This window comes from Pinus tabuliformis, chromosome 2_2 (assembly GCF_031772625.1).
Source record: "Pinus tabuliformis cultivar Carrire ecotype Pingquan chromosome 2_2, CPIR1, whole genome shotgun sequence".
NCBI classification, from domain to species: domain Eukaryota; kingdom Viridiplantae; phylum Streptophyta; class Pinopsida; order Pinales; family Pinaceae; genus Pinus; species Pinus tabuliformis.
Window position 1 is genome coordinate 993,557,138 of NC_142300.1, and position 26,695 is coordinate 993,583,832.

Consider the following 26,695-nt stretch of genomic DNA (forward strand, 5'->3'; position numbering starts at 1 on the left):
TCTTCCTCAATACACAATCTCTGATATGATGATATCGGATATCAATATGCTTGGACCGATCATGAAAAAACAGATTTTCATAAAGTTTGATACAACCCTGATTATCACAGTAAATCATAGTTGGATCCATCTACTGAACAAACAAACTAACCATGATCTTCCTCATCCAGATGGCCTCACATGCTACCTGACTTGTAGCCATGTACTCTGCCTCTGTCGATCTAAGTGCAATTGATCCTTGTTCCTGCTGTACCAAGAAATTACCGTTGACCGAATACTGAAGATCCTTCCTGATGTGCTCTTCCAGTCTGATGGACTCCCTGCCTAATCTACATCTGTGAAGCCTTGAAGCTTCACTCCATCTGTCTTTCTGTACCATAATCCATACTGAGAAGTGCCCCTGAGGTAGCTCAACACATGCTTTGTTGCCTTCCAATACAGCTTGGTAGGCCTAACCATTGCTTGACTAAGTTGGTTAACTTCATAGCACATATCCGGTCGTGCGTTCACCAAGTACATGAGTGAACCCACAAGCTTCCTTTAAACAATAGCTTCCACTACTTCCCCTAAAGCAACATCCTCTTCCTCTAGTTACCTGCTAGAGGAGTCTCCATGGGTTTGTTGCTCTCCATGCAGAATCTCCTAAGTATCTCGTTGCATACTTTCTCTGAGACAAAAACAACTCCCCATATCCCTGCCATACCTCCATGCCAAGAAATTAATGCATAAGCCCCATGTCCTTCATCTCAAAATATCTTGTAAGGTCCTCCTTGAAAGAGTTGATCAGTTGATCATCACTTGTCAGTATGAGATCATCAAAATAAATTACAATGATCAACAACTTACCTTTCACCACTATGTGGTAAAGGTTCGCATCCGCTTCATTCTTTGTGAAGCCCAACCCGATGAAGTAGTTATCTATCATGATGTACCAAGCAAGTGGTGCTTGCTTCAACCCATACAATGCTCTCTTGCGACTCACTATCAAAGGTCTGAAAACCTTCAGGTTTCTCTATGTACATTTCTTTGTCACTCATGCAATTAAGGAAGGTTGTCTTCACATCCATCTAATGTATATTCCAACCCATCTGTGTTGATAGTGCTAATATAGATCTTTGATTGGCGAGTACCTTGCAACAAGAGTAATGGTCTCATCATAGTTAATCCCCTCTATCTATGAAAATCCATAGGCCACAAATATAGCCTTCTACTTCTCCACACTACGATTCACATCTTTCTTTACCTTGTAAAGCCAATGGGAGCTCACCACTGACTTGTCCTCTAGTCTCGAGACCACATCAAAAACATTGTTACGAACCATGGAGTCATACTCCTCCACCATGACATCATCCCAAACTGGTTGTTGCACTACTACCTGTTACATGTCAATTTATCTCCATGACACTTGATCAATTTATGGATATTTTTACCATCCATGAACATGTTTGAACCAACTCCCTCAGAAGTCAAACAACCCAAAATATGTTGAAGTACATGAGAAATTTGAGTCAAATAGTTGTCACACCTTGTTAAGTTCAACCCGCATCTTTTTCTCTAGAGTTTCCCACGCATGCACTAAAATTGACTTGGGGAATAGCGCAGAGCTGCGCTCTGTCTGCCACTATAAACCCACACAGGTGAATTCTACAAAGTAAAAATAATAAGTACATTCTAGAAACATAGTTGGTTGAATATTTCCCAACTAAAAGCTTCCAAGTGATAACTATTCACACTATAACCCTCAAAAGATGCATCGCCATACCTTTTCTCATGGTCATCTAATCCCTCAATAAAGGAGTCTCATCCTCCTCTCATGGATCTGAAACTTTCTCCTCTTAGCCTATAAAATGACTAGAGGGATTGGGGAGGTCAGAATAGAGAGAAGGAAAACTTATGTTGTTGGTTTGAGATTAGAAAGCTTGTCATCTAAGGAGGAGAATGAAGGCATTTGAGAGGGATCTCACGTCATCAAGGCGAAGGTTGTAAGGCTCCTTATTTTCTTATTAATACAAATGAACACTTTCTCCCATTGATTTTGTCTTCTATGAATGATGAATGGTTTACAATTGTTTATAATGTTTATTAAGGAAAATTCAATCCCTAATTTCCTTGATCATTAGGCTAAGTTGTTTGGATTATTATATCACATGTTCTTTTGATCCTTTTATGCTCCATGTTTTCAGGTCTTATCAAGCATTAAAGAACTACATTAGGTCACAATAAAGGATCTTCATCAGGAATTTCGTGAAATAGGTAAGAGGCTCATCCATTAACTATACTGCTTATAATTCTAACAAGTTCAACTTAGGGAAAGAGTCAGTTCAATTGTCATGATTATTTCTAGTTTCCATTTAGGATCTAGGGATATCGCTCTTGTCTGCAAGAGGGATTGTTCAGTTTAACAAATTGGCGACTACACTGGGGAACGTCTGTGTTCTCATCTTTTTCCTTAGCCTGGATTTTTGATTTCTTTGATTTATCCAAACCTGAGTCTTCATAAATTTATGGCCTTTTAGATGTGAGTGGTTGATTCTTTGAATTTTTTTATTTTTTCTTAGGTTTTTCTCCCTACGTTGTTTCTATTTGTTAACAGAGCACATTTTTGTGCCCTTCTTGCCTTAGCAACGGAGCGCATGTGCTTTGTTCTCTACTGAATACCTGTGCAGGCCTTGGAACTTTTTGAAAAAAATGTTTTTTCTTCAACCCAAACCTAAATTTGTTTCTCTGAAAGTGTCATTATCTTTGTTTGGACTATGTTGTGTCTCTTCTGAACTCAGTTGATTGTTTTGTTGATGATTTTTGAGAATTAGTCTTTTTGAAAAAATTCCTTAGGGTTTTGCTCGGTTGATTTGCTGATTGGTCAAAACAAGATAGAGTGTCCTTCTGATTATGATATTCTTATTGTGTTCTGTCAAATACACTAGTTAAGCCTTAAATTATTTCTTATTTGTGGTCGAAATCGCTTTGAATTGCAAATTAGGCTTTCGTAAGACCTTGTGTGTTTGTGAAAGAATTGTGATTATTTTTGCTTGATAAAAGGAATTGTTGCTTTCATCTTGGAAATTTTTTCCCGATTGCACTGTTATTATCATTAGATCAAAGCATTCATAGGAGAATATGTATTTTCTCTAACTCTCTTGGTTGATTTCTGTGTGCTTGAAAGTTTTGAGCGATTACAGACAAAGAGTATTTTAGCTTATTTGATGATTATGGAAATATGGAAATTAGTTTGTTGACTGCATTTTCATTACATAATAGTGAAACTGGTTTCTTTAAGAAATTGTAAAAGTTTTTAGTTCTTGCATTCCATTTCTCAAAAAATCAAAGAAACTCTTTCTTTTCTCTAAATAAAATTTCATCGAATTTTAAAGTTGCTATTGAATTTTAGAGTGCATTAAGATTATGAGTCATTTCATAACATCATAAGTTTCACCTTCATCACCCATTAAGTAGAAAAATATTAATAATACAACGTTAATTAAAATTCACTTATAGTTTTATATTTTTTATAGCTCTTGTCATCTACAATAGCTTAAGTCTAGGTCTTTGGAATAGGGAAGGAAGTAAACTTTCCAAAGCTACAAACGAACAATATAATCTTGAGTTAGGGAGAGAAAATACAATTATTTACGTTTTGCTCTGGGAATATATTCTTATACATGAGTTAAGAACGAGGTCGTGTCGAATTTGATGAAGTGATCATACCCCTTCATTGGCCTAGATACAATGATTTTCACGTATTACAACAGTGCCGAAAGGTACTTGGGGTCACTTGAAAGTAAACCTCCAATTGATCATGTGGAGGAGCCTTTAAGGGGATTGAGCTTGTTACTCTGCCTTTGCATTTACGTCTGATCTACAACTGCCCCCCAAGGTAAAATTGTTGTATTTGGTAAACTTAGTGATTATAATCCTAGGGATCTACCTAACGTGACGATAGAGGGAAGGTCATGCTGTACTTGGAACAGATGTTGGCTAGACTCATTTAGACTTTTTGGAGGGTAATATTTGCTCAATATGGTTTATAGCAGAGTTACTTGCACCAGAGTGTTTCATTAAGCAGGTTATTAGGGTAACTGGTTCCAAATACTCATTTCTATAAACTTTTCACCTTGATCTTTGCGATGTTAGATTTCATCATCAACTAGTAATTATTGATCTCTGTGAGGAGTAAGTTTGTATGGTTTGAACTCCTAGATTTTTATAGCGTGTTACTTTCTGTGCTATTTTTACTTTTTAGAGACTTTAGGTGTAGTTTAGATATTGTGTAATTGATCAATTGAAAAGATTCATTGTGGTGGAACTACCAAGACAATCACATAGGATACTCTGGGATCCCCCTGAGTATACACAGAGTTCCCCTGAGTATACACCGAGTCAATTAGAAAATATTAAAGTAGAAAAATATAAGTCATTTGAAACTAGAACTACAGCAGAAACTGAAACTTCTACTGTTAAGGGAGAATGTCCCCTAGGGTCTTGGGTTAATACCCTAGCAGAGCGGGGGTTATCTATAAAGAAAAACAAGCATTCCACACAACCATGATGCTAATATAAACAAACTAAGTGAATAGGGGTGCACCTGGGGGTCCTTCGTTTGGGAAGATCTAGCTAGGGTCCAAACCCTCTTGGAGTTCCTTTTGCTCCTTCGACCTGCAAAACAATCAATTCAAGAAAGCACAGTAGTATATGGACTAAACATCATAAATAAATCAACTTCATATCATATTGAAAGTTAGTTATGCAATTGAAATAATCATTCATTTGTAAATCATAACATTGATATCATAAACATGGAGAAGATTCATATCAGGAACAAGACAAGTGTTTCTTTTATTATAGATAACTAAAGTACAGAAAGGAATGATTTCACCTGAGTCTTCCTTTCACAGGCTCCAAGCGGAACCATTCTTCGGATTCGTCAAATCTCAAGTCTTCAACAAGCTCCTTCCATAACTCACGCAAGGGTATCTCAACAAATGGAAAGACATCATAACTCAAGGAAACAAGGGTTTCCTGTAATGGGGGAAGTGCTGGAAGCACAGGGATCTTCAGACCTGATCTGGGATAATCTCAACAGAGTGATTTTTCTCTCTATTCTCTCCTCCCTTAGGCCTTCCCATTGAAGCCTTTTTATACTTCTCCCAAAGTAGTTTTTTAGTTTGGAATTCGTTGGGAATAGTTGGGCCACGGGCACTAATAGGTAATCAGCAGGTAAAACCCGCGATCTCTGCCCAAAATTAAGGAGATTTAATTTTTTAAAGTGTTTTAAGACATATACGTGGGTTGGGTATAGACATACCCATGTACACACGCGTTTAGCTCAGGGCAATGTCGCGTATAGGGAGTAAAAAACTATTTTTAAAGTATTTGGACTAGGTCTGGAAGGAGGGGTTTCCCTAGGCCATGAGTGTATCATCACAAACATCGAGAGTGAGATTTAGAGCTATAACAGATGCCCCCTAATATATGAGGTTAGAAGGGGTACATGATGGCCGAAATATATTATGTAAGTGCATGGAAAGGAAACTTGTCAAAAACTGAGAAGGACTTCACCAGAGTTCATCCTGCCAAGCCACAAAAGGAGATCAGAAAGAAACACTGTCTGAGGCGGGCATACCCATGCTCATAGAAAGTAAAGCACGTCTACATATCAAGTACAAGTGGATCCATCAAATATACAAGTATAAAGCACTAGAAGATACATAATGGATCATTTGATCACGATCGAACAAGTACATGTCTGAATATCACATATAATAATGTTAATGATGCTAAAGGATGAAACGGATCACTGATAACAAAGACTGATCCCAAAAAGTACCAAATGAACATGATGGAGTAAGATGGTACTACATTGCAAACTCACGTGCTAGCATATAAAATGTCGCCATGAATGACTGCAACATATAAGGTGGAGTGGTATCAACTAGCAGGAACAGGAGCAACTATCAAGTGAACCAATGAATGCTAATGCAACCTGAGGTCTTCACTGACCGCCGTGGTACATTTCTACACCATGGGAATAAATGATCTGAAGTCAACCATGTGAGAAATCATTTGATTACTGGTCATTGATGTATACCGTTAACAAGCGCGAGACTACTCCCCAATAATGATAATGAGCGTCAAGGTACCCAATACAATCTAACAAGTGTGAATAGATGAGCTAGAGTCGAACACCTGTAAGAATCTATCAATCAGGAGACAATGATGATTTCCCACTGTCGATAGCGAAGGATCTGCCACTAATGACTGCAAACCCCAAGGTACTGCCAAATGGACTCTAGATCTTTGCCCCAGAGCAATGAGTCGTAGTCGATAGGGAAAGATTTGCTAGAAGGAAGGCATTAAGGCATCCTTCATCAATCTAGTGCGAGTGTAACCCGTAGGCCAATAATGTGGAAGGAATTGGATGAAAAAAAATGTAGTAACTTGACCGAAGCACGTTTTTGGCGTACACAAGATGTGGCTAGCGCACGACAGAAACCCTCTAAACCAACCAATAATGAAAGTTGACATACAGATGAGGTATCCACCAATAGGGTCAAATGGAGACCAAGGTACTGCATGAATCCCAATGTGTGATAGTGTAAGCTGATGTCGAACACAAGGGAAAGCACTCAGTCAAAGACCCATGATACTGATCGATGTTGAGCATAAGGTGACCTATCAATAATGAAAATAGGGCTAGGGTGCGGCTCTAGGCTTGTCCTCAGAGCAAGATGTCATCGTCGATAAGGACAAGACCCGCTAGCAAGAATTCAATGAAGACCTTCTCAAACTGGCATGAGTAAAGGACCAATATAATTGATGTGATGATAGACAAGATACTGACAACCAGGGATCGCCGACTGAAAAATAAGTCAAGAGACACCGCAGAGAGGTCGACTCAGGCTGACTTCCCTTGAACAAAAGCATGACTCAATGTGACTATGCGGTAGCATATGATGACTCTATATAAGTTCGCCATGTAGGAGGCACGAACGAACCCTCCATATGATTGGAAGAGATAACCAATTGGGGGAGAACTAACTCAATAACAAGGTTGACGCGTACCTAAGTCAAACTAAATCTCGCCCACATGGAGGAGACTTTGTTTTGAGTGCTTTGTTCAAGGGTGACACGACTGACTCTAGCTATCAATAATAAGTGGAAATACTATCCCGTTCCTGCTCTTTTTGGAATATATAATTTTTTTGTCTTTTTCTTTAAGATGGAAAAAGAATAAAAGAATGCTATAGTACAGTGGAAAGAATGAGTCTCAGTGAAACATATGATCTAGTTACTGGGATTGGAACACTCATATGCTCAATGCAGGGAGGTGAAAAATGGTCAAAGACACTCAAAGGCGTGTTCCTTCCATGGGTCAAGGTGTGTCAAGTTGCAAAATACAAGGGCATGCAAGTTTGATTTTGCAGTCGTCATGGTCAAAAGTTGGCTTAAACACGAGTCCAAGTGAAGTTGGATCAAGGCCAAAAGGTGCAAAATGGTCAAAATGCAATGCAGTAGTACAAATCAACACAAAGGAGCCTCTAGGGTGTAAGGCCAGAACGAAGTGGAGAAGCAAAGAGGAATGAGTCTTCAGTGCATAAGTCATGGCGGGACTACAAAGGACTCCTGAGTCTACTCAGATCGAAGCAGCATGGGCAACAGATGTTAGTGAGGTGCTAACTATGATGCCCATGAAAAGGATGGCTCTACCATCGTGTCATGATTTAAAAATCGGCGAGTGAAGGTGGTTTACGAACCATAACACGATGGGATTGACCCTATGGCAAGTATATCGGCAAATGGAGGCTAGTATGCATAATGCAATGTAAAAAATGGATTCCTTAACCTATATGCCAGTAAAAAAAATGATACTTGCCATGACGGGTCAATAGTCATGGAACCGTCTCGAAACTGTCGAAAAAGTGTCCAAAATGTCCTGAAAATCAAACCATTCTTGACATTCCAAGCTCTGAAGTTAAAAGTTACACGAGACAAAACAAAATCAAGATTTGAAAAGTTTTTGCGTTTTGAAAGCTTATATAATAGTCTTTTGACTCACCATTATCATCATTTGGTTTGAGAGCAAAGAAGTGGAGCAAAAGGAGCAAGCACTACCATTCACCAAAACTGACCGTTCGAATTGTCCCAAAATCTCCAGGTAACCCTTAAACTTATCTTGCATTCAATTGTGATTGGTTTTAGAATTTATAATTTAAGTTTTACTGTTGAATTATTGTCAAAAATTTTGTCGCGGCGTATACGCAGGTTGGATATAAACAACCCGCATATACGCAGGCCCTACACGTGACTGTGTGTAAAATGGACCCGCGTATACGCCACGAAAACTTCAAACAAAAAATCTAATGGTCCAAATTCATTTTTTCTTCAGGATGCCAGTCACTTGGAGAGAAAGAGAGAATACCTTAGTGGATGATGAGTTTATGAATGATCCTAATGCTTTGGATTCCTTACGAGGATGTGGTTTGCTAAAGTTCTTTAAAATGCCAAATATGAAAACAAACACCCGCCTGCTTGACATGCTCATTCACTACTAGAGCATCGAGGATGACACGTTTATGATTGATCAGATGCCACTTAGGATAGAGGTTGAAGATATTTATTTCATCACTGGCCTTTCCCGGAGGGGAGAGGTGGTACATTTCCATGGGAAATTCACGAGGCAGTCTCTCCATTGAGGACTACATACATATCTATTGCCCGGGTCATCCTGAGAAGGTTGGAAGTCAAATTCCAATTAAACATGTGGAGAGTTTATCTTTGAGAATAATCCTGTTCACCATAGCTAGAGTGAATGGATTGACTTCTTTGCACCAGGCATCATGGCTAGCCATGAGCTTGGCGGTAGACTGCCTCACCACCGTCTTTGATTGGTGTACTCCTCTTCTTGCTAACCTAAAGAGCCAGCTTACTTCTATCAAGAAGGGACAGACCAAAAAATTCGGATATGGAACTATCTTGTGCTCTTTCTTCTTTGAGAGGGTCCCAGCACTTCGTCCTAGAGTACCGGTTTCGATCAGCACCCCACGAGATCCATGCATGGGCAAGTGGGCTGACTTGATGAAATGTCTAGGAGGTGGGGACGTCCCATGTATTGCTTTCAACGATGACTTTTCCTCCTGGTGGGAGTAACAGATCATCGCCATAGATGACTACCCTTATGCTGGGTTGGATTTCCGAGGAGATCCTGATCTACAATTACCCTTGACCGCAACATGGGGCGACATAGGTAACAAATATTTTTGATTTTACGATTTTTTTGTGATTTTTCAAATATAATAATAAATTTTGAAAAATATTTTTGATAGGATTCAAATGATTAATATGATGATCATGTTCCAGATATTGGGCCAGTGTGACTAGATGGGTTCCCACGGCATGGACGTTGCGGCCAAGGGGCCAAAGAGGCAGCTGCAGACACAGAGCGACTTCTACACACTGTTCAGCGGCACTTGGTGAGACTAACTCACTGAGTACCGATGGAGGCCATAGAGGATCTCCCTATAGATATGCAGCATCATGTGGTTGGCATGCCACGAGACTGGGTTCGCACTCTTAGGCGTGTGGCCAAAACAGTGTTGGAAATAATACTAAGAGGGGGGGTGAATCAGTATTATTAAGTTCTTTTAACAAATCTTCCTTATTTATACTTTGAATTATTTTTGCATATCAGTACCATAAAATAATGATCATGAACAAGAAAGACAGATAGTCACACCAAAGAACACCAGATATAAGGTGGAAACCCAATGTGGGTGAAAACCACCTGCTGCAATATGTCTCTATCTTCTTCCAAATTAGAAACTCTTTTTACAATGATTTTGTACTGGTGCAGTCCTTTACCAGTACACAGGCTGCAACCTGCAGAGAGCTACAACTCTCTCTCGTTTTCCAGTCTCTCCTGGAAGGGAGCTACAACCCCCTACTTCTTTTCTTACAAGGATCACTTTTCATAAATTTTCAAACTGGATCCATAAACATCAAATGATCATCAAGTACATGTAAATTACACAGTCAACTGCAGTAACCAGATCAATAGTAACAGAACTAAACCCAAAACACCTTATCAACAGGAAAAATTCAGTCAACAGAAGATCTTAAGACAGATACGCAGTTTTTCCTTTTCTGGCCAGCGTCGCTACGCACTTCACCTTCTGCTTCCTTGCGTATACCCATAGAGAGCCTTCTGCTGCACCGCGTACTCACGCACTGCTTCTTCAATCGCGCTGCGTACTGTTACTGCAGGTACGCACCCAGAGACACTATCGCGCCGCGTACTGCTACTAAAACCACGCACTCATAGATACTATCGCGCCACGTACTTTTACTGTGCGTATGCACCTGAACCTCTGTCGCGCTGCGTACCCACGCAATTCTCCTTCTTCTGATCTGCGTACCCACGTAGTTCCCCTTCTTCTGCTCTGCGTACACACGCGGCTCTCCTGTTTCTGCTCTACGTACCCACGCACTTGCACCATTAATCACCTGCGTACTTCTGATTAGGGCCGAATTGGCAGTTCACCAGTGTGCTACAGTTAGTCAGATGCCCAGATCTGATCATGCGCTCGAGAGATCACCCTTCACAGATTTGCTTTTTAACTTCACTTTCATATAGATCAAGCTTTTAAAACAATAACCCAATATTTCAGATCTTAAGATATTCAATTTGCAAAAGATACTTAGCCAAGTGATATCCTATGCTTTATATAGGCAAGCTCCTCCTAAAATCATGGATCAATACCATAGATAACCAATACCAGGGGCCCAAAAACATGGGGCTCAATAATAATAATAATATAAAACAGTACCATGGGCCAAAACCATAGTATCAAGAGCGGCGGGCTAAATACCACGGGCCAAACATAGGAAACCCCACGTGAACGCGCTTTTCTGCCTTGAAGTAAGTGAAACTGGGGGTACGCACCCTCTGAATGGGTGACCTGCGTGAGTGGCCACAGTTCCTTCACGATGTACCTGCGTGTACGCATTTTCTGAACTATTCTCCTGCGTACTTCTTAATTTTCAACATTTTGAGATCCTAATCAGAGCATTGCCACTTGAGGGTGTTGCCATCAAGTACAACATCTGAAACATAGAGCCATACCAGAATCATAATGCCAACAATCTCCCCCTTTGGACTTGATGGCAACCTCAAAATCTTCAGCTTCATTCTCCCCCTTTGACATCAAGGGCAAAGGGTTATGCTCCCCCTAAGAACATGCTCCCCCTGAATATGAACCAGATCTGCAAAGAAGAACTATAATCCACCAAACACCATAAATGACCATGAAAGAGATAGAGACATATTGCAGCTATAATCAGAGCAGAATCCATGATCTCCTTCTGTACATCCTCCATAATGCCAACAATGCATTATATGCTCCCCCTGAACCTGTGCCATTCAATCTTCAACCAATCCGCAACCCAACATATGTACGCATATACCCCAGATGAACCATGCGTACAACCATCAATCAGAAGAGTTTCAACAATAAGATGATGCATCAACAACCCCCAGCTTTTGCCTGAGGTATTCAAAGGTCTCCCTGGGCAATGGTTTGGTGAGCATATCAGCAACTTGTTCCTTAGAAGGAACATACTCCAACTTGACCTTCTATTCAAGCACTTGTTCCCAGAGAAAATGATATTTGATTGGTATGTGCTTGGTTTTTGAATGCATGACAGGATTCTTTGAGATGCTGATTGCACTTGTGTTATCACATAAGATGGGGATAGGTGGTGTACAAGTGATTTGAAAATCCTGCAAAGTTTGCATCATCCAAAGGAGTTGAGTGCAGCAAGATGCAGCAGCAACATATTCCGCTTCGGCTGTAGACAAGGCAATCAAACTCTCTTTCTTGCTGAACCAAGATACTAGTCTGGAACCCATAAAGAACGCACCACCACTTGTGCTTTTCCTGTCATCCACGCTTCTGGCCCAATCTGCATCTATATATGCATGAAGTGTGAGATCTGTATCTCTAGGATACCATAAGCCATAATTTTGAGTCCCTTGAAGATATTTGAAAATTCTCTTCACTGCCTGAAGATGAGTCTCTTTCGGATTTGCCTGAAATCTTCCAACTATTCCAACTGCATGCATGATGTCCGGTCGGGTACTTGTCAGATAAAGTAAGCTTCCAATCATTGATCTGTAGGTTGGTTGATGCACTGCTGCAGATTCATCGTTTGCACTGAGGCTACATCCTGTGACCATGGGTGTACATACTGGTTTTGCATCTTCCATTCCATATTTCTTCAAAATGTGTTTGAGATACTTGGTTTGAGACAAAAAGATCCCTGCTTCTTTTTGTTGGATTTGCAAACCAAGAAAATATGTCAGTTCTCCCAGAAATGACATTTCGAATTCTTTCTGCATCACCAAGGCAAAGCTTTGACTCATAGCTTCTTCATTGCTGCCAAAGATAATGTCATCTACATACACAACAAGTATTAGCAATTTGTCATTTTCAACTTTTATATAAAGATTGCTATCTGCTGATCCTTTTGAAAAACCTTGTTGATGAAGATATTTGTCCAACCGATAGTACCAAGCCCTTGGAGCTTGTTTGAGACCATAGAGAGCCTTTTTTAATCTGCATACAAGATTTGGATCATTTCCAAGAATGAACCCATCTGGCTGCTCAATGTATACTTCTTCTTCCAAGTCTCCATTCAGAAAGGCTGATTTCACGTCCATTTGAAATACTTTGAAGTTTTGAAAGCTTGAGAGAGCAAGGAACATTCGGATGGCCTCAAGTCTTGCAATAGGAGCAAAGGTTTCTTCAAAATCTATTCCTTCTTGCTGCGCATACCCTTTACAAACAAGTCTGGCCTTGTTTCTAATTACTTCTCCATTTTCATTCAATTTATTTTTGAAGAACCATTTTGTCCCTATAACATTCTTATCTTTTGGTCTAGGAACCAACTCCCAAGTGTTATTCTTTTCGATTTGCTCAAGTTTTTCATTCATTGCTTTGACCCAACATTCATCTCTGCATGCCTCTTTCACATTTTGTGGTTCAGTGGAAGAGAGTAATGCCAAATAGCTTGAAGCTTCTGCAATTGTTCTTCTTGTTTGTACACCTGCTTCTTTCTGTCCCACAATCTGAGATTCTGGATGATTCTTCTGAACATATCTGGATGGAGTCTTCTCTTCTATTCTTGTCTGCTCCTCTGGTTCTTCTTGAGGTTCTTCTTCTTCATCATTCTATCTTTGAGGGTAGCCTTCATCTTCTTCGATGTCTTCATGATGTACTTGCTTAGGAATGTATCCCTTCTCATCAACCACTACATCAATGCTGTCAACAATTCTACCAAGTCTTTTATTGTAGCACTTGTATGCTTTGCTATGTGGAGAATAACGAAGAAGAATGCCTTCATTTGCTCTAGGTTCAAGTTTGCCAAGTTGTTCATCAGTATTCTTAATATAACATTTGCTCCCAAAGATTTTGAAGTGCTTTACCGAAGGAGTCTCACCACACCAGAGCCCATGAGGGGTTTGAGTGTTGTTCACCCGGACATTTGTTTTGTTGAGAATGACAACCGCAGCATGTGCAGCTTCACCCCAGAAAGTTGTGGGAGTTCCCGACTCATCAAGCATAGCACGAGCCATTTGTTGGACTGTTCTGTTCATTCTTTCCACAACTCCATTTTGCTGAGGAGTTCTAGCTGTAGAGAATTCTCTTCTTATCCCATGTTCTTCACAGAAATCGAAAAATTCATTTGAGGTAAACTCCCCACCTCTGTCGGATCTGAGGCACTTAATTTTGTGTCCTGATTCGTTTTCAACCAAGGCTTTGAAGGATTTGAATTTTTCGAATGCTTCATCTTTGTGCTTCATAAGTCCTAACCAGACAAACCTGGAGAAATCGTCAATGAATAATATCAAGTATTCTTCTCCTCGAGGTGTTCTTTTCCTGAATGGACCACATGTATCTATATGTACTAGCTCAAGAGGCATGCTAGCTGATCCTTCCTTCTCTGGAAAGTTAGTTCTGGTTTGCTTTCCAAACTGACATGATTTGCATATGGTGTTGTCTGGAATTTTTATATCTGGAAGATCGCGAACTGCCTGATATTTGCATGCTTTCCTTATTTGTGAAAAGCTTAGATGCCCCAACCTCCGATGCCATAACCAGTGCTCATCATCCTTGCTCAGATAGCATTGTTGTTGTCCTTCTTCAAATATGTATAGATTATTTGGAGTTCTTTTACCTTTGATCACTGTTTTACCTGTATCAAGATCACGAACAAGACATCCATTTGATCTGAATATCACCTCGGTTCTTTGATCACACATCTGGCTGACACTTAGAAGATTATGCTTCAATCCATCAACATACAAAACATTTCCAGCCTTGACCTTTTCTTTTAACTGAGCAATGCCTTTTCCTTTTATAGTTGCAGGAGTATCATTTCCAAAAGAAACTTTCTTTCCTTTTTCTAGAGCAGAATATGACTCAAGTTTTTCTTTATCACCTGTCATATGCTTCGAACATCCGCTGTCAATGTACCATAGATTTTCCTGTCCTTCTGCATAAAATGCTATTCCACATATTTCTGTTTGTGGTTCCTTTATTCTCCATGTTTTGGTGCTTGAGGCTTGTTCCTTTGTCTGCTGAAACCTGCTCCTGCATTCAGAATCTTTATGACCAAAGTTATTGCAAATAGAACATTCAACTTCATTTTCAAGAGCCGAAAAGTTGTTATAGGTCCTTTTTGTAATCCCGGTCATACTTCTTTGTTTTTGAGCTTCTCTAGTCATGATTGTTTTATATGCAACACATTGAGCTGCTTTGTGACCAAAGTTATGGCAAGAGAAACATTGTCCATTGAAGAAACTTCTGCGGTTATCAAATCTACTGGCCAAATGATTGTAATTTCTATTGTCATCCATTCTTGAACCAAATTGAGAAGATTTTACCTGTGGCTGGTTGTAGCTTTTGTTCACCCTTAAGACGGATTGCCCCTGATAGTCTCTGTTTGCAATTCATCCCTGCTTTACCTGATGGTCTCCATTGTGCTTTTGTACATTGATAATCTCATCCAAAGTTTTAGATCCTTTGACAAACTTAAGATTAATAGCTTTTGTTTTCTCAATCTCTTTTCTAAGACCAACAATTTCACCTTCTAATTTTTCAAGATGTTTTTCCTTTTCATCAATTTGAAATTGTAGAGTATCAATGATCATATTATTTTCTTCTATACATCTCTTGAGTTTAGTATTTTCTTCATAAAGGCTATCCACATCTATAGCATCCATATAATCATCATCTTCAAATGCCATTAACAGTTTATAGTCATTACCTCGTTCATCTTCATCACTATTTGATAGACCATCACTATCTTCATGAGTGTAGTAGCTTTTCTTATTTGCACTATGTTTCTTGTTCCATCTAGCAGGTTCCTTTCCTTTATCTTTATAAGGACATTTTGCAGCATAATGACCTACTCTTCCACAAGCAAAGCATTTAAAAGGTAACTTACCTCTGAACCTTCCAGAACCCCTTTGAATATTTCTGACAAAATTTGATTCTTCTTCTTCTTCTTCTGGCACGTGACTTGCTTCATAATAATCTCCTTTGCCTGAAGCCTTGAAAGCAGCTTCTCTTCTGTCTGATGGACCTCCCTTTCTCATTTCATAAGCAGTTAGAATTCCGTGTAGCTGAGACATAGTAAGAATTCGTAGATTTTCCTTTTCTTCTATTGCAGACACTTTAGATTCAAACTTGGCGGACAATGATCTTAGAACTTTTTCAACCATAATAGCCTCTTTTATTTCTTCACCCAAGTTTTTCATGCAATTAACAATCTCATCTACCCGAAGAAAATAGTTAGCTACACTTTCATCATTATACATCCTGAGATTCTCATACTGAATCCTGAGAGTTTGAAGTTTAGCACGCTTTACCTGTTCATCTCCTTCATAGCTCAAGACAATCTTGTCCCATATTTCTTTTGCGGATTTATATTGCATAACCTTTACGAATTCTGTTTGAGATAAGCATCCCAGCAAAGTATTGACTGCTTTAGCATTTGTTTCATATTTCTTCTTTTCGGTCGTATCTGTAGGAGTAGCTGAAGGAAAAATGTAGCCTGTATCTATGATATCCCAAACTTCTGTACCAAGAGATTGAAGATAGGCAGTAACTCTTACCTTCCAATAATTGAAATTTGTCCCATCAAAAATTGGTGGCCTGATTGATGCTTCCCTCTCGTAGTTGCTCATGATGAATGATCTTCCTTCAAGCGATCAAGCTTCTCCGAAGGACCTGCTCTGATACCAATTGTTGGAAATAATACTGAGAGGGGGGGTGAATCAGTATTATTAAGTTCTTTTAACAAATCTTCCTTATTTATACTTTGAATTATTTTTGCATATCAGTACCATAAAATAATGATCATGAACAAGAAAGACAGATAGTCACACCAAAGAACACCAGATATAAGGTGGAAACCCAATGTGGGTGAAAACCACCTGCTACAATATGTCTCTATCTTCTTCCAAATTAGAAACTCTTTTTACAATGATTTTGTACTGGTGCAGTCCTTTACCAGTACACAGGCTGCAACCTGCAGAGAGCTACAACTCTCTCTCGTTTTCCAGTCTCTCCTGGAAGGGAGCTACAACCCCCTACTTCTTTTCTTACAAGGATCACTTTTCATAAATTTTCAAACTGGATCCATAAACATCAAATGATCATCAAGTACATGTAAATTACACAGTCAACTGCAGTAACCAGATCAATAGTAACAGAACTAAACCTAGAACACCTTATCAATAGAAAAAATTCAGTCAACCGAAGATCTTAAGACAGATACGCAGTTTTTCCTTTTCTGGCCAGCGTCGCTACGCACTTCACCTTCTGCTTCCCTGCGTATACCCGCAGAGAGCCTTCTGCTGCACCGCGTACTCACGCACTGCTTCTTCAATCGCGCTGCGTACTGTTACTGCAGGTAGGCACCCAGAGATACTATCGCGCCGTGTACTGCTACTGAAACCACGCACTCATAGATACTATCGCGCCACGTACTTTTAGTGTGCGTACGCACCTGAACCTCTGTCGCGCTGCGTACCCACGTAGTTCTCCTTCTTCTGATCTGCGTACCCACGCAGTTCCCCTTCTTCTGCTCTGCGTACACATGCGGCTCTCCTGTTTCTGCTCTGCGTACCCACGCACTTGCACCGTTAATCACCTGCGTACTTCTGATTAGGACCGAATTGGCAGTTCACCAGTGTGCTACAGTTAGTCAGATGCCCAGATCTGATCATGCGCTCGAGAGATCACCCTTCACAGATTTGCTTTTTAACTTCACTTTCATATAGATCAAGCTTTTAAAACAATAACCCAATATTTCAGATCTTAAGATATTCAATTTGCAAAAGATACTTAGCCAAGTGATCTCCTTTGCTTTATATAGGCAAGCTCCTCCTAAAATCATGGATCAATACCATAGATAACCAATACCAGGGGCCCAAAAACATGGGGCTCAATAATAATAATAATATAAAATAGTACCATGGGCCAAAACCATAGAATCAAGAGCGGTGGGCTAAATACCACGGGCCAAACATAGGAAACCCCACGTGAACACGCTTTTCTGCCTTGAAGTAAGTGAAACGGGGGTACGCACCCTTTGAATGGGTGACCTGCGTGAATGGCCGCAGTTCCTTCACGGTGTACCTGCGTGTACACATTTTCTGAACTATTCTCCTGCGTACTTCTTAATTTTCAACATTTTGAGATCCTGATCAGAGCATTGCCACTTGAGGGTGTTGCCATCAAGTACAACATCTGAAACATAGAGCCATACCAGAATCATAATGCCAACAAACAATAGTTGCATACTTAACCGCTCATCCTGAGCCAGGGCATTAGATGTACTGGACATGATTATGGGCATTTGAGTCCCAATTTTTGTATATTATTTTGGACAGACTTATGTACTCTCGAGATGCTTTATGATATATATATATATATATATATATATATATATATATATATATATATATATATATATATATATATATATATACAATTCTGACTTTTTGATGCTTGATTTTATTGTGATGAATGATTGATATGCCAGTCTAATGCTTTATTAGCGATAGAATCCGCTAACCAATTATGAGATCTTGGAATGTGAAAATAATTAATGTAAGTAAACGATCTTTGCAACAACCTCACCCTTAAATACTGGCGATATAAACATGGATCCCTTACCTGATAAATGTTATTCAATTGTGACACTATCAATTGTGAATCAAGATAAACTACCAACAAATCGATTTCATAAGAAATTGCTTCAGATAGTAAATTAATGACGGCTATACTCAGCCATATTATTTGAATCAGGACCAATGCATACTCCTCTTGACACCATCAATTAACCAATTGGATAGTATATTACCCAAGCTGCGGAAGCAAGGTTCTGAGTATGCCGAATAGCACCATCGGTGAATCCAAAATAGACCAAGTCATCCATCAACACCTACCACAACAGACCAAAAAGTGGCGATATCAACAAAATCTCGATGTGATATGTAAAAATATACAAAATGTACAAAGAAGTCATTGCCTAGCTGCAATTTAAGAAAAGTACTTGTTGAGGTAGAGCCCGTTTCGGGGCTCCGCCAACTTGTTTCCTTCGAAATCAATTAACTCATATGCCCCTTTTTCTAAAACTCGTTTAATTATAAAGGGACCGTACCACATAGGTTTGAACTTGCCTGCCCCCAAGGCATCCTTATCTTGGTGATAGACTAAGACAAGGTCACCTTCAGAAAAGACTTGGGGACGGATATCTTTGTCATACTAAGTTTTAACCCTTTTCTTATGAGCCTCATTGATTATGGCGGCATCTCGACGCTACTCATCGAGATTCTCCAAATGAATGAGGCACTATTCGAGATTAGAGGTCTCGGGAAGGAGCTCAATAGCTAACTTAAGAGATGGAATTTCACATTCAATAGGAAAGGTAGATTCCATCCCATAAACAAACTGAAAAGGTGTAAAACCTGTAGCAGTCTTTACGGAGGTTTGGTATGCCCAAAGAGCCGGATACAACATAAGATGCCAATTGGACTGATTTTTTTCGATCGTCATTTGCAAGATCGTCTTAAGGGTTTTATTCACTACCTTGACCTGTCAATTGGCCTGAGGATAATATGGAGATGAGTGCTCCCGCCGAAAACCAAATTTAAGAGCCAATTCAGACATTAGTTGGTTCTGGAAATGACTGCCATGGTCAGTGACAATCTCTTTCGGGATATCGAACCTTGAGATAATCTGATTAAAAAGAAATAATGCCACTGTTTCACTATAATTTTTATAAGTGGGAATGGCCTCTGCCCACTTCGTGAAGTAGTCTACAGCCACGATAATGTACATGTGATTCGCTGCTGAAGGCAAATTACAAGTTGTAAAATCAATACCCCACTTAGTAAAAGGACCATCAGTGACAATGGGGAAAATAGGAGCTGTATGTACGCACATCTTCCGAGTATAGATTTGACAGGGGTGACAGCGTTTGACTGCTTCAACCCAGTCTTTGAAGAGAAAAGGCCAAAAATAGCCAACACGCAAGATACGCTGGGCTGTAGCAAGCCCTGAAAGATGACCACCACAAGATCCACTGTGGCAATCATTAAGTACTGACTCTGCTTCCTCTAGGGTTAAACAATGCCGAAGGATTGAATCAACCCCTCGATGATATAATGTGTCACCAATGATGAGATAGTTCTTAGCCAGGTGACATAATTTTCGGTGTTCATCCTTAGAGAAAGTAGAGGGGAACTTCGAAGTCTGGAGATAGACAATGATATCTCCATACCAAGGGTCGAGTGAAGAGATGAGGAATAAATGTTCGTCGAGTAAACTTTCCTCATAAACCGTATCCTCTCCACAAGGCAGCTCAGAGATTAACTCCGCAAAAACCATAGATTTCTTAGACTTGGCAGACAAGAACTCGAGATTGAATTCTTGTAAGATGAATATCCATCGATTATATTTGACCCCAATCACTAGCCTATTGAGGACAAATTGGAATGGATTGAACATTGCCAAGACAAAAGTTTTGCATAGCAAAATATAATGATGGAGCCATTGGACAACATGAACAGCTGCCAAAGCCAACTTCTCAACAGAGGAATAGTGAAGTTCATGACCTAGCAAGCCTCGGCTCAAATAATAAATCACATGCTCGATGAGAGCATCATCTTCCTGAATGAGAACCATACCTATGGTTGATTCTGCCACGTCAAGATATAAAAGGAAGTCCCTACCATAATCCAGTGGACTCAAAAGCGAGGCAGAAACTAATGCCTTTTTCAAGGCATCGAACGACTGCTACGCAAAGTCATGCCACACATATGGGACTCCTTTACATTGCAAATACATAAATCCTTTAGTGATCTCGACATAATTCGCTATAAACCTTCTTAAGAAATTAACTCTCCCTTGAAGACTTTGAAGTTGTCGAATTGAGGACTAGGGAGGCAACTGAATTATTGCCTCTACCTTGAAGGGATCAACCCGAATCCCTTCATTTGATACAATGAACCCTAATAACCGACCAGATGTAACTGCGAAAATGCACTTATTGGGATTCAACTGGATCTTATAAAATCGACATCGCTCAAAAACCAATCGAAGGTGACTAGGATGATCAGTTCTCTTTCGAGAACGAGCAGCTAGATCGTCCAAGTATGCTTCAATGATATGTTTAATGTCGTGGAAATCATATGACATGGCCTGCTGGAAAGTAGCTCCAACATTTTTAAGACCAAAAGGCATCTTTCTGTATGCAAAGGTACCCTAGGGACATATAAAAGCTGTCTTATGCTGATCTTTAGGACGGATAGAGATCTGATTATAATCGGAAAAACCAGCCATGAAGGAGAAAATCTCATTGCCCGCACTGTTATAGACATTTTTGGGCACTGCAACCCCAAGCATAAATGTCCATAAACTAAAGGCTCCTAAGTCCCTAAAAGTTTTGTTCCAACCCCTAAAAGAACAAGGTCAACTGATTACAGCTTCTCCCAGAAGTTCTCCATGAAAAACTGCTCAGAACTGGTCAAAACTGGACCATTTCACCTGCTCCATAGGCAAAGTGTGTTGCATCTCACCTAAATACACACAGTAGGTGCGTTGCATTTCAAAAAGCCCTTCTATGGGGTGCGATGGGCGAGAAGGGACAAATGGCAGTGTCAATTCGCGAGGTGGAGAAGCATGGAATCTTCCAGAAACTTCTCCTGTGACACTTGCCTCTCTGAATTCGACCAGGGATGAGTAAGAGATCATCAATCTCCAAGTGGAAGCAAGAACTATCAGAGGGAAGACACTAATCAAATCTCAAAAGCTGACTCACCTCCCTTGCAGACATCTATATATGGATCCCTCATCCCAGAGATCCAGAGGCTGGAATTTTGCATCTTGTAAGGAATTGCTGTTGGTTTCTTGAGGCAACATCATAGTGCTGGGTTATCTAAGCTTTTCATGAGGTGAAGAAGGGCTCATTTGCTGAGAGGATGATGCTGGGTCAGAACGATTGGTTGTAACTCTCTTGGCTCTTTCTTGATTATCAATAAAACTATTCAAGTTTTCCTCCATACTCTTGTGTGATTTATGTTTTATGCATTTGTATGGTCAATTTACATCTGATCCTAGATTGTTTATGATAATAGATCTATGTTCTCGTATAGTGTTATGCTGCTTTGATTCTACAGGTACCCTGTGAAGCTGGGTATACAAGAAAGCAAGTAGCAAAGGACTATTAGAAGAGAGAGGAATTGAGTAAGGAACCAAGCGCAAGACAGAGGTTGGTCTCCTTTATTCTTCTCTCGTCTATCTTTCATAAAGGAAAACGAAAGTAGTTTTACTTTGTTTGTTTCTAAGGTAGCTACCAGCGTTAGTGGGATTAGCAATTCTGCATAGACACTTTTCCCTGTAACAAAATGGCGACTCCGCTGGGGAGTGAATAAATTGATTGTTTATCTACATTTGTTTACTTTATAAACTTACAGACGGAGCCTAAAGTCAAGCCAGCTAGCCTTCGAATTGCATTTGCTATGCAAGTGCAAAGTAGATCAACGCTGCTTCAGTCAATTTCCGGGTTTTGTTTATGAATTAAACAATTGATTTACAAGCTTTCTAATTGCCCTCATGGTGGCTCTAGTAACCTCCTTAGATCGACCCATGTGATTAATTTACTAATTAACACTTGCTTGGCCAAAATCCATGAACTGAATTGCAAACTGTGACCCAGAACCCAATCAAAGTCTCGTCCCTGGTCCAGCGCACTGTCTGTTCTGTGAATCTCAAATTCAGCGCACTTCCCGAGTGTAGTAGGTGCGTTGCATTTCAGTTTCACTGTGTTACAGGTGCGCTGATCAGACTAGGCATTGTTCCTAAATTTTTGTTTCTGTGTTCACTCTTTTTAGATCTATTCAAGAGTTTTGCTGCCTGTAGTCAGTACACCTCTGTTTGAAACCCCTTTCCTTGCTGTTATTCTGCCTCCATTGTGCAAAGAACTGTAAATGTTTTTATGTATTTTTTGAGTCATTTTCAGTTCTCCTTTACAAAGAAGTAACGTAATTGTACTGTCGTTTCTTGATTTGAAAGTGTCGCAAGTGTTGTTTTCAGTCATAGAAGAGAATCTGATTGTTCTTGATAGTCGATTACCCTATTACTATTGTATTTGATCTGAATTAGTAGTTTTTCTAGTGTTGAAAGCAAGTTTTCATTTCCAAATCGCAAAGTGTTGTCATTGTCTTCATTTTGATTTTGAAAAGAAACTTGTTAGTAATTGTCGCTTTGAAAAATAATTCAGATTTGCGCATTAGCTTTCTTTTTATCATTCACATATTAAGAAGGCTGAAAACAAATACATGCATGTGCATTTGCATTTAGACTATTTGATTGGTTTGATTTAGGACAGTGTATATAGTTTGTGCTCTATGCTCTTTGTTGAAAGAACGCCATTTCTCTTTCCTTAGTAGCTAGGATTTTCATTGCACAAAGAAGATAAAACGACTGTTTATCATCTTAGATTGCATTTTAGGAATTGTACATCTACATCACGTGGTGAACCTGAAAGGAAAATTGCTTAAGCAAGATCAACTATAAAATAAATTTAATGAATCTAACAATGCTTTGGAACCTAACGCACAACATCTAGAAGTCTAGGCTAGAGACATATTCCGGCATCGTAAAGCCTGGTAACTGTTGTTTTCACTGTTGGTTGGGTGATTCCTCCACTTTGAGACGATAAGTGCCAGTACGGACTTGTGCTCACACGTACCGTTGAGTATATTTTGGGAGACCAAAATAGGCTTAATCCTTTATCCATAGGAAGCTGTGTCTGCCGCCCTATCGACCGCAATGCACTGAACACAGCATTTGGCAAGATTGACTGCCGTACCATAAAAAGTATTCTGCAGTTTTGCGATTGGTTTGGTAATCCCTCTGTCTAGATTTCCAGACCAGTCCCTTTCATTCCTTTTCAGACTCCTTAACGAAAAAGGTCCATCTGAGCACTTGTCACTTCAGGCTCATTAAAAATCGAAGGCGACTAGAGTCATCTTTTGTTTTTTCTCAACTCTTTAAAATTGAAAAAACAAGTTGTGTCAAAGCGTATAAAATTTATTTTAAACCGAATAATCATCACCTTTCCTACGTTGGTCTTAGGTTGAGGAAAATTTAGTCCACCAACCAAGGAGTTCCCCTTGGAGGAAATCCTAGTCCCTTCTCCTCTTGGGGAGATGTTGGTGCACCCCATATGGCCACATTGTCGCTTCTAGGATTGACAATTGGCTTGCCCGTATGGCTTTTCTCAACCTCCGTCGTTCAGAACACCGCGATTCCTAAACAATCGAGTCAGCAACTAGACAATTCCAGAGTTACCCCCCAACCCTCTACTTCGTCCAATTCTTCCTCTCCTCCTTCCTCTTCGCTTGATGGGGCTGGTAAAGCCAAAAATCAAGTACCTGAGAAGAAGAAGGAAAAGAAGAAGAAAGAGAAGAAGAAGAAGGAGCCAAAGGCGAAAAGGGGTAACCAAGCGTCGTCTAGCGAAAATCCACACACTGCACCGACCAGGCCTAAATCGCCATGTGTCATTTGCAAGGGAGACCACTTTCATAGAGATTGTCCTTGCATCCCTCGGATCTTAAGGGACTGGTCTCCTCGTTTGCACAACCCGGTGTCGTCAACCTCTGATGATCATGTTGAAAATACACCGTCGACTAGTGAAAGTGAAGCCCCTGGACAAAAAGGAAAAAGAAAATTTCCTTGTAAACTGTGTGAAGGCGATCACACCATACACTGTTGTCCCTTCTTAGACGAGGCTAAAAGAGTTTTGGACGATCGTCTGGTTTCACCGTTACGACTTCCTCCTGGATATAAGAAACTCTTGCCGAGTCCGTCACTAGTTGAAAATCCAGCTGACACGCCCAGGTGGTCGGCCGAAGTATCTATCACTGAAGAAAAACCATCTGAATCCATACCAGACGAAAGTCAAAAGGTCGAGGTGGCAGTTGACCCGGTCTTGCCTTCAGAGGTTCCATCTTCAGATGATACAGTCACCGAAGAGAACAAGGATGACACCGTCCAAATTCTTTTCGTAAGCACAGACTCCAATGAACATGGGGGCAATTTACCCATTCCTTTACCGCAGGAAGGAAGTTCGTCAGAGTCGTACCCGGCCGTCTATTCGGTCCCACCTCCAAGAAACCTAGTTGTTTCCTTTGACTAGAATCTACTAGGCAGACCCCGTTTACCGGCTAGTATACCATTCCGAATCATTGCTCAAATATATAGAATGGTTATGGCCGGTACCATCATAGATGAAGGGGCTTCTGTGAGTATCATTTCCTCGACTGCTTGGAAAGCACTTGGTTCGCCATCGCTTTTGCCTAAGATGAGAAATCTAACAGGCTTTGACAAAGGAACCAGTCGACCGTTAGGGATCCTTCCCAATGTGCCCATAACATTGAGAGGGAAAACCGTTCACATGAACGTAATGGTAGTCCAAGGACCCCTGGATTATAATCTACTCCTTGGGCGAGACTATATTTATTGCATGGGAGCCATTGTCTCATCACTCTTTAGAGTAATGTGTTTTCCGCACGAAGGAAGAGTGGTCAAGCTCGTAGACCAGCTTTCATTCCTCGGTTCATGCATAGCAAATAGTCATATACCATCCCTGAATGGTCTTTTTACACAAGGAATGTCTCATCAATCCCCAGTTCGCCCACCTGATGAGCGCGAGTAATTCGGAGGACATGACTGAAACCCAGGGGGCATGCATCCTGGTTTTCTTCGGCAGGAAAACTCCAGGTATAGGGTAGGTTTCCGCGAGAGATATATGACTAGTCTGACACTCCCGTCCGAAATTGGAAAAGGGGGTTGGATTGGAACAAGATTCCCTTGTCAAAGTTATGTGAGTGGAGGCATCTGCGCCATTCACCTTTGTCTATTTCAGGAGACATCGCCGAAGAAGTGTTTTATTTGTGGTACAAATAGAACAATCTTTGGTAACCTGAAAGAGGTAGGCCTTTTTGGCAAAACAAATGTTTTGTCTGCAAAATTGTGGGGTAACCTTGAAACTCTATGTCTCTATACCTGGGGGCATGCAAACCTTTTGGCATGCAAGCGAAGAGAGACCATTTATTTTTTAAATTTGTAGGTCCTCTAACCCTTTAAACTCGTAGGATTGGTCGTTTCCTAACTTGCATAAAGAAAGGATGTGGGGTAAAGCTTTGAGATAATGTCATTTTTATATATGAGACATTCTTATTATACGACTGGATTAGTCGAGAAGTTTTAACGCGGACTTCATGCTCGTTAAAAAATAAACATAAGCAATGAGAAAATGTTTCCCTCAGTGTTTAAGCTCATTAAAAAATGAACCAATTTCCAGTAAATAACCATCGTGAATGTAGTACTTCAGCCTTTGAAGCCTTGGTTGTGTTCTCATCATCAACTCCACTTTGTATTGGCCGATCATTCACCTCCACTTGATTGTTTACCCCTTTTTAGGAACAGCTGCGAAGAGTGATTCTATTAGCCATCCTTGTAACACTGTCGTGATTGGGAAATTCCAAACCTTACCTGGAATCAGCGGCTACCCAAATTATCACTCGTTCCTCAAAAAACGAGTCTCCTTTAAGCTCTTTTCAGTTGACTTGTAAAATATGAAAAGATTGCCGAGCCATTGGCCTCTCCAACTCATTAAAGTGACCGAAAGTGCTATCCCTCCTTTAGATTTTAATCTTTTTGGACTTGAGGGATTATTACACAAAAAGATTGAGCGCTTGTTTTGTTCGGCTCGTTAAAAGTACCGAAAATTCATCCCTTCTGTATTGTTTAATACTTTTTCGGACCTAAGGGATTAGATGATGAAAAAGGATTTTTGGAGTTTCCTTTACGTCCCTTTTCAGACTCTCTAAAATTGAAAAGGACCGAGTTATCTTTGTCGTTAAAACCTAATAGCGACAAACTTGTCCATAACAGACAAGAACGAGTTTCACTATAGCTAGGCTCGTTAAAACATAGCGATGGGTTTGCCGGAAGGGAAAATTATAGAACAAGCATATGTTATCCTCCTCAAGCTTGACAAAAATAAATAGGTACTGGTCAGCAATGACTGGGGAAAAATTGGGAAGAAAACTTGAAGAAAC